Consider the following 9,738-nt stretch of genomic DNA (forward strand, 5'->3'; position numbering starts at 1 on the left):
GAAAACTTGAAAGGCATTTAATAAAAAAAATGTATCAAGTGTATTTAAAAAATAATAATTTTCAGTGGAAAACATGCTGTCTTCACAGAGGAGTGCAGTGGACTGATAGAGGGCTTCATCACAATCATCTAAAGTCCAATATCAGAAAAACCAATGAGCTTGTTGTGGACTGCCAGAGGTACTGGATAGAACACAAAGTTGTAGCTATGGCTGTAGACAATGCTTCATATCAGACTGTTAACACATGCCGTAACACCCCTGCAAAATATGATTTCTGGGTCCAAGCCGCTCCAAGCCTTGTATTTCTACAACACCACAGTGCTGTGTTCCCCGTTGTTTGAACAGATCTGAGTTTTTAAAAATACAAAGTAATTGTCATTTTACCTATTTCTTATCAATCAAAAAGGTGTCTAATTGACGTTAGGGGTGATTGTAATTGTTCACACGTTTGGCCATTGTGTCTGTCATTTCAACAAAATTCACACACCTCCAACCCAGCAGTACAGTATATAATCATCAGTTTAAAGGGAGGCACCAAGATTAGAATCAACAACTAAGTTTCCGACCAAATGTTAAATATGGTCACAATCTCCCCTTCTATTCCTGAGTTATGGCGTTCAATAATGGCCAGAAAAGTGTTTAAGCAGACCATTATAATGTCAAAGTGAAGTGACCGTTGCCACCATTGAGGCATAAAAATGTATTGGACAGTAATCACTGCTAATCATAAGAACCACTACTTATGTTTTACAGAAGTTTGTAAATAGTGCTTAAGTTCAGTTTTACTCTGAATGTGAATATTTCCTTTCTTCTTTGATCACTCACTGTATCCAGAGCACCAGCTCTCTTTTCTCCCCAATCATCAGATCCTCAAACTGGCCATACTCTGTAACATCCAGCCCCCCTTTGTTTTCCAAAATGCTCTTGAGCTCAGCCTCTGGGAGATGTATTGCAGAAAAAATCTCACTGTAAAAAGAATAACAGAAAAAAAAGCCATGACAATACTGATCTGTATCAACCACATCAACATTTTTAAGAATATGGAAAATACTTCACTTCTGATGCTAGAGAAATAGAGCTGAAATAAGTCGATTAAGTCATTCACTTTTTTTTTTACATATGAAAATAATTATTAGTTGAAGTCCTATAAAGACATGAGTCCAATACCTCTGAAGACAGGGTGCCATGCACAGGGCCCTCCAACAGTAGAAGGACTGACTGCTCTCCACCATTACAAGATTGACCAGGTGCCCTGGCAAAGGCTGGTAGTGGGCAGGCAGTAGTAGAGAGTCTAGGCTGAAGAACACACTGTCCCCCACCACTCCATTTTTACCATACACACTGGTCACATGCACCTGGAGATAGCAGGTCAGTAAAAGGAGGGCAGAGGGTTTACAGAGGACATTAGATATATTCTAAACGAGGTTTTAATATTACTCAATTAAATTAGAAATACATGAATGAGCATATAAGCATTAACACTTTAAGTACAATGCCTTTTAAAAAAGCAAGGACACAGAAAGTACAAAATTGTAATGAGTGGGTATAGCCAAAAATGTAAATGCAGTTACCTGGTCTAGGCGGCAGTATCGTAAAGGGGCCACAGAATGAGCCTGGGTGGTCCACTGTGATCCATTAGGATTGATAAAATATTTACCTTGGACCCAGTCTCCTTTCATTGGCTCATAACCTGACAAGAAAATACACAAAGTGTGCCAACAAACAGGAAAGTTACCATGAGCCTTTAGCCAAGAGCCAATACATTTAGGTGTGGCTGTGAGTTTGGTTAGCTCTCAACCTGAGAGTAGATTAGCTAAACATCAACTGTAAAAATGTAGCTGTAAAATCTGTCAAAAACTCTGGACAGTTCTTGGACTGGAGTACCACTGTGGGTGTAGACAAAAAAGCAAGTTTATGCAAAGCATTATGGGGTCAAGAGGCTTACAATTTTAGCATGTGAAGTACAGTAATAATCTATACCTTCCCATAGACTGTAGCGTGGGAAGTATGTGGTCTGGTTTATGTAGCCACCCTCTCCATCAAATGATGTGACTGTGCCAATGAGAGGCCGCAGCTTCATACGGTCAGCTTCTGCGGAGGTACTTCCTCCATCCTCCCATTCATCAGCATTCTTCTCCACCTAAATGACAGAATTAAATGGTGCATACATCTGACAATGTTCATTGCGATGGCCTTATTTTCCTGCCTGATTCACTGTATGTAGAGGGGAACAATAAATAAGTATAACTGAAATTCACACTGACTTAAGTCACCTCTCACCAGCTCTCAGTCTATACCAACTGTCGTTTCCATTAAGCAATCCTGTACAGTTCAGTTCATGACACATGAGAACAGTTAGTTTCCATTGTCAAATGCTATGGATCATGGCATCAATTGAACCGCTCCATTCCGTCCCTTTTTTTAATACCCCTTTGAGGTACCTAGAACACTGATACAATAAAAAAATAAGCCTAGAAACACTGCAGTCCGTGACTGGTATAGTTGTTCCTCTGCATTTTTATGATAAGGAAATACAGTGAGAGCTGGATAGAGCAGTGAGGAAGTTGAAAAGGTTTTTCAGCTCGTAGCTCAGTGCATGGCTGTCCATGGCGTCCATTGTATGTCCGAACAATGCAGGAGGAAATGTAAAAACTAAAACAACATGCAACTTAAGCAGTTAATGCAGCACCGAGTACTGTCTGTGGTTGAGACACATGACAGATCTAGAGTTTAGGTACATGTCTGTAGGGCTACATAGGGTTCTAAAAGGACCAATACCAAAAGTGTTTGATGGACAGCAAAAGAGATGCATGAACATTTAGATTCTGATCTGTATGATCTGATGAAGATGGAGCACATGTATGAAGCCCCCCCCCCAAAAAAAAACCAAACTTATTTGATACAAGGTAAATGTAAATTGTATGTTGTTTGCCAAATTAATGCTGGACTTAATCACAAGATCCTCACCCTTACGGCTTTCCATCCCCCTTGGGCACCGTTTCGTACTGCTATGCAATTCACCACGTCCCCTGTTTTCAGTGGTATCCCGCCCAACACCTCTCCAGTAGTGAAGTAGATCGCATCGTCTATCATGCCATAGTCAAGGCACAGCTGGGTGACCACACTGCCCCGCAGGTGGCGAATGTCCTCCATGCCTGACAAGCAAAAGACATGTGAACCAACACAGCATCAATTCAGTTTGCGTGTTGCCATTGCAACTTCGTGTTAAAAACACATAGAAATAGAGAGCCATTAAGTGACCTCTATCTAGATAACGCTATACTATTTTAGGATGTTTTATTTACCTGGTGTACCGGAGAAAATCCCTTCTTCATCTACCTCTACAGTCCTCCACAATGGAGAGACCAGTTTAGACAGCATACACCGCACCGCAGTTAGCATATCTGGTAGCTGAAGTAGCTCTACACTTAAAAAACAGAATAACGTTAGAGCAAACATTTGTCACCCGACGTTATTTAGATGCAGTTTTTGGTATTACTCTGCTGACTAACACGTCCATAAACCGAAAACGGCTAATTAATAAAAAATACATAATTTTAGCCATGAATACAAACAACTTCAGTAACTTAAGTTGGACAGCTAAAACCGTTAGCTCACATCAACGATTGCTAGCTAGAGGAAAGAAAGCAATTTTACATATTCAAAAAAATGTTAGCTAAATGTTACCTTTGTCCTTAGATGAAAGTAGTTTAGAACATGATTAAACGAACAAAGGATATGTGAGGTTATTTTAAGTCACCGTTAGCAACACAAATATTAGCTAAACTAATGTTAACGTTAAAGTTCACGTGTTGGGGTGGAGACCTCTTCGCTGTTGGGACGCGTGCGTGCGCGGGAGCGCAGAGTCCAACCGCCTGTGACGAGGGGAGGTGCTACCAGAGATGTACTGTGACTGTTAGTACCAGAGGGAGGCAGTATTGTCACTTATGAGATGCCAACTGCCGCAAAACCCTTAAGCAGAAGACGCAGAAGAAGATTTTAATTTATGTTATTATTGTCTCTCGGTTATCTCTATATAATTCAGGTTTTCTGAAAAGCAAAACCACCCCGTCTATTGAAATGTAAGTTTATAGCTCGAAGCCCTAAAAGCATTATTAATAGAGGTACTTATATGTCTGTATAAAACAAAGACATATGATATAATATTTCTATACACTCCAGAGTTGTTTGTTTTGGCTAAAACTGTTTGATATTTATTTTTGTGAGATGAAATACACCGTGCATATATACATTTGCAGGTTGTTAACAGATGGTAACTCCACTGGGTTTTCCACCACTGCAGATTAATAGACACTCCATATGCTGCATGTTTATGCAGAGAATCCACTGTGGACCCCTTTGTTTTTACACAAGATACTGAATGCAATGCAGTATGAAATGAATAACAACTTACAGCTATCCAGCGTTGTCGACTCATCTGAGCCTTAAAGCACCATCTGTTTACTCACCAAATGTCTCATTCACCTCTTGCAAATTGACAGTTTTTTGGCACTAAATGCATCTTGTGTAACGCTTTGTTGGGGAGAATTTACACCAGGAAAACACTGCACATTCTCAGTGCCATCACATTCACACCTGCAATCTGCCAGTATGTCCACTGTTGCTTTACTGAAATTATGAAAAATTGTAGCCTACTGATAAGTCACCATTCTGCTCATCTGATTATGCCAGGGTTAAATGCTCCACCTCTCCTTTCCACTGTCAAAGTGAAGAACATAAAACGTGTTAGTGTAGATCAAGCATCAATTTGGTCAAATAGATCTTTTTAACATGACTGTGTTGCTGCCCCGTTTGATCCTTCACTCTCTTATGACCAGAGGGATTTTGACTATCCATGGATAAATCAGTTTATTTCAGTGTCTTAATTTAAGACTTTGGAGATTTATTTCCAGACAGGCAGCGCTGCCAAGGTAGTATATCACAGACTATAAACTTTAAATACATACATATATTATTTTTTTTCTCCTGACAGCTGTTATAATGTATGACTTCTAAACCTAATTGAGATAAATATTAGAGGTGTTTGTGTTGCACTTTGAAAGTGTCTCTATATTAACTGCCATAGCTTAGTATAACTGAACACATTGATATGCAAGCATACAGTCATACTCTAATTGTGACTCTCATTCTCTGTGACATCTGTTAGTGTACTGTACGTTCAAGCACCCTACCCATTCCCTACATATCATACTTTATATTACTGCCAACTTTCCAATTGTACCATCTATTTTTTAAGAAATGTACTACCATGAATAACCATGAATTTAAAAATATTAAGATTTTGAATCCAAATTGGCAAGGGACATCTTCAAAAACAGCGCACTTATAAATACCCAAATATATTGTACTGCGAGTTAAAGTTAACAGCTCAATATTTTAAAATTATATTAAAGCATGAATAATGATTTTAATAAATCAATTATTTTTTTACAATTAATATTAATAATGTAAATACAATAGGTTTGATGGTCATTTTGATACAAGTGCACTTGCAGTAATGTAAATGTGAATAATATTAATAATAGGCCTCACTTGTATACCGATAAGAAAAGTTGTTGAATGATTATCTTACTGTTCTGTAGCATTTGATTGTATCATGCAATCTTCTGAAGTTATTAAACCTTTATTTTTATCTTACAATTAGAACTGCCGTAATTGTCATGCAACAAAAACTTTGACAAGTAAACTTTATTATCTGTCTTTTGCAAAATCAAATATGTCTGCGAGTGAAAGCCTAAAAAAAAAAAGATAGGCTTTGGAAATGCTCAGCAGTCCAGTGAGGGTTTTAGTTGTAGTTAATGGACTTGCAAAAAGTAGTTAAACCTGCAAAAACACTGATATGGTCTATAGCAGAGCAGTTACATTGATTTACAGCTCTTTCCAAAAAGCATTTTTATGTTGGTAGATGGTGGTTTAAAATTGTGTGCCTTCAGGAAACCGTGGCATGTGATGACACATTAACATAACCAGGCCAACATATGAATCATTAAACTGTTGGGTGCTGCCTAGAATTATATGGTTTCATGAGGGCAGTGACACAGGGCAGTCATACTTTTACGTTTATCTGTTTAAATACTGAATGAGAACAGTTTATACAGTACATCAACAACCAGGCTCTTTGGTAATCTTGTCAATTATTTTAGGACACTCTTAATGTTTTCATATTGTTTGACTTTTTCATGCTCTGTTTATTGTGTACTGTCATACTGTGTTTTTGGAGGCGGCAGCTCAGTCTGTAGGGACTGGTTCAATTCCAGCTTGGACAGCTGGCATGTGTGTGTGTGTGTGTGTGTGTGTGTGTGTGTGTGTGTGTGTGTGTGTGTGTGTGTGTGTGTGTGTGTGTGTGTGTGTGTGTGTGTGTGTGTGTTTGTGTGTGTGTGTGTGTGTGTCTAATGACAAATAACAACAGAGTGAATTTGACATTAATGTGACCCAACTTTCACCACAAGAGGGCAGTGACGACACTCTTTGTACACAAAACAACTACGTCCTTGCTGCAGAGTGCAAATGAGGCCAAGGGAGGAATCAGATCAGATACTAATCTCAGAGTCTGTGTTGCTATAACTGGACACTCTACTTAACAAATGGCACGGATGCTCAGAAATTATGCCAGCTATTCTCAGGACCAATGGGAAAACAGATTCCCACCTTAATCAGAAAGTGTTTGACATGGGCCTGGAGACTTCCCTTTTGTAATTAGCAGCTAAAATACACAAGCAACAAGTACCAATACAGTCAGTTAATACAATCTGACTGTTGGACAGAGTTTGGCCGGATGGTAATCTCTAAGGTGCCTAAGAACAGTTGGCTACCTGCCCCATATTGCAAAGATATCAGCATCAACATTTTTACAGACATTTTGGAAATTATACAAAACTAAGGCAAATACCAAATCTAACAAACTAAATATTTTCACATGATGATGACATCTATTTCGAAATGTTCTGAGTTGCCAAAATAGAGGAACATCTCTACAAACTAATTACATTCAACATATTCTTGTTCCTACAATGCCCTACATTTATATAGGATTTTGCAAACTGATATTACTCTGTCAGAATATTATAACATTAAAATAGTATACGCCATTAAGTACAGAAAGGTTAGCTCAAATAAGTACCACAGACACACAATACATCCTCATAAACATATAGAGGGAAAATGAATAGTCAGTTATTAAACAGAGTTTTTTCTTTGGTTAACAATCCGTCAAACACATTTTCTTTGTTCAGGTAATGAACAAAATGTGTTTATAGTGGTCTGTAGTGTATAGTGCAGCCCACATGAAAAAAATGGGATTAATTATATGATCCCTTCTAAGATCCGTCTCCATTGTCTTTCAGTATGAAAACCAGATGCATATAAGAATTCATTTGGCATGGTGAATGTATATAAAACACAGGGGAAGTGTAGGAACATTGCAGTGGTATACAGAGCCAATATTGTTGGTGTCTGTTATCAATTATATTTGTATGAATGCACACTATTGTACTATATACCATCACATACCTAAAGTATTTTGTTGTGTATCTATTTCACATATTTTATACTTTTGTTTCCTAGTGCTTAATTTTTCCTTGGATATAATTGACAAAACTGTAGGCAAACTTCATATAGTTCTATAATACAGCAGCTTTTGCCCGAGGATCAACTTTGCTTATAATCAAATTAGTGATATCATGCAGGTCATTATGACAGTTGCCAAATCTTGTTGTAGGCTATCAACAAGGGCAGTCAGAGAGCAGTCACCTTCACCTTCACCTTCACCAGTGTTGTGCAAGCCTTCTGTTGTTTTGATAACAAAAAGGTTAAAAACGTTTTTTCTGCATCTTGATCCAGATCTTAAATGAAACCAACACATTAGACAATAATGGGAAGTTGGTTTTTTTCTCATTTGAGTCGGTGCACCAGCTCATGGTAGAAAATATGCCACGTCTTGTAAAGTTAAGATAACCTTTTAAGAAAATAAAAATCTTGATCTGCACCAACTATAAACCAATGGCAATCTCTTATGTTTCCGTAACAACTTAAAAAATAATAATAATAAGACATTAAATAAAAAATGTAATTGGAAACATGCCAATGTTTGGAACACTGAAGATTATCTTTAGGAATAGCGTAAATTACTGTTAAATGTGTAATAATGTAAGAGGATTGTATGCTTACGTTACTCTCTACATCATGTCCCATTATTGTTTTGTCTCTATGGTTTTCTGTTTTGACATTTATCAAGTCACAAGTCACTTACTGCATGCCTTGCGATCCAGTAGCTGCCTCTCTGACCCTTTTTGTATTGTTTATGCCATTAAGTGCTTGCTGTTGTGCACATAGTTAGTATAGTACATGTTGTATTACTGACCCACTTGTGAAGTCTTTCTAATTATGTTTTTGCAGAACATTTAACATGCGTGCGTAAGTCAATTATCTAATTATTTGATCAAAAATTATCTGGTGTGCTCACACTGCCACCCTGCGCTCTCAACTCTACCTGAAGAAGACCTTCCTTGGTGTAACTGTTGGCAATTATGGATGCATTTGGGAACATCAAGCAGTGTTTTGGTATTTTTATGTTTTTCAGTAGCCTATATTAATTTAAGAAACATTTTAGAAAATACACTATTTTCTTGGCTGGTTGCCTGGTAACCTCACAATGACAACAAGAGTCCAGGCCAAGAAACAGTCCAGCACATGTGCCCTGTAAAACCACAACATGTTGTTTTTTTCACTTGGGTTTTTGTATGGATTAAACAAAACAACACTCCAGTGGGCTCGATATCATTACTTAGTTACTTAAAGTATCAACCAAAATAACCCAGTAAGAAAATGTTCGAAAGAGGGGCTTCTGATAAAAAGAAATGCATAAAATGCAGAAGGATGATTCTAAATGCAGTAGCCTGCTATATTGGTATTGATATCGGCAGTCTGAACTAAACCATCCACCCTGAGGGAGCTCACTCTACTACATGAAAGTTAATCAGCCCAAAAGAGATGCAAAGGCCTCAGAAATGGCAGAACATCCTATTGATAGACTTAAAGTTTTAAATTAAAAACAAACAAGCATCAGGCCACACTCCGGTCAAACTTACCCATCACAAACAGCTGTCATTCTAACAATGTCTAGCCCTAGACAAAAATGGGAGTGCGAGCGATCTTCTGATCTCAGCAAGAAAGCAAAAGAAGTCATTTTTTCCCTTTAATGGATGTGATTGTGTTTATTAACAAATGGGTAGAAAACATGATGTTGGTAATAATCAGGTAAGAAGGGGTTGTGAAATTGTGATCAGTGAATACTAGGCTAAATGTTTTTTAGCTGTGAATGATTCGACATTTTTCACAGAGATGGATGACTGTGGGGATAATATTAAGACATTAAAGGGGAGAGGGGGGCCAACTCCTGTGTACATGAATCCCAGCTACGCCCCTGGTCAGCGGCAGTCAGAGATGTGAGTGAGGAAGAAGAGAGCACAAAGAGGGGAAAGAAAATACAGGGAAGGAGGAGGAGATCTGCGTAAACTCCGCCTCCGGTCTCGGATCCTCTCGCAAGTCTTATTCACAGCCTCTCACGTTGAGGGTAGAGAGAAAAGGGGAGAAACAAGAACAAGGGCACGCGAAGAAGAAGGGGAGCAGCAAAACGACCATGGCAACATCCAAAACGTCTCAGCTTGAGATAGTGTCCGATCACAGCGCACCTCTACCGCCGTCGACTACTGCACGGAG

This window comes from Echiichthys vipera (genome assembly GCF_963691815.1).
Source record: "Echiichthys vipera genome assembly, chromosome: 7".
NCBI classification, from domain to species: Eukaryota; Metazoa; Chordata; class Actinopteri; order Perciformes; family Trachinidae; genus Echiichthys; species Echiichthys vipera.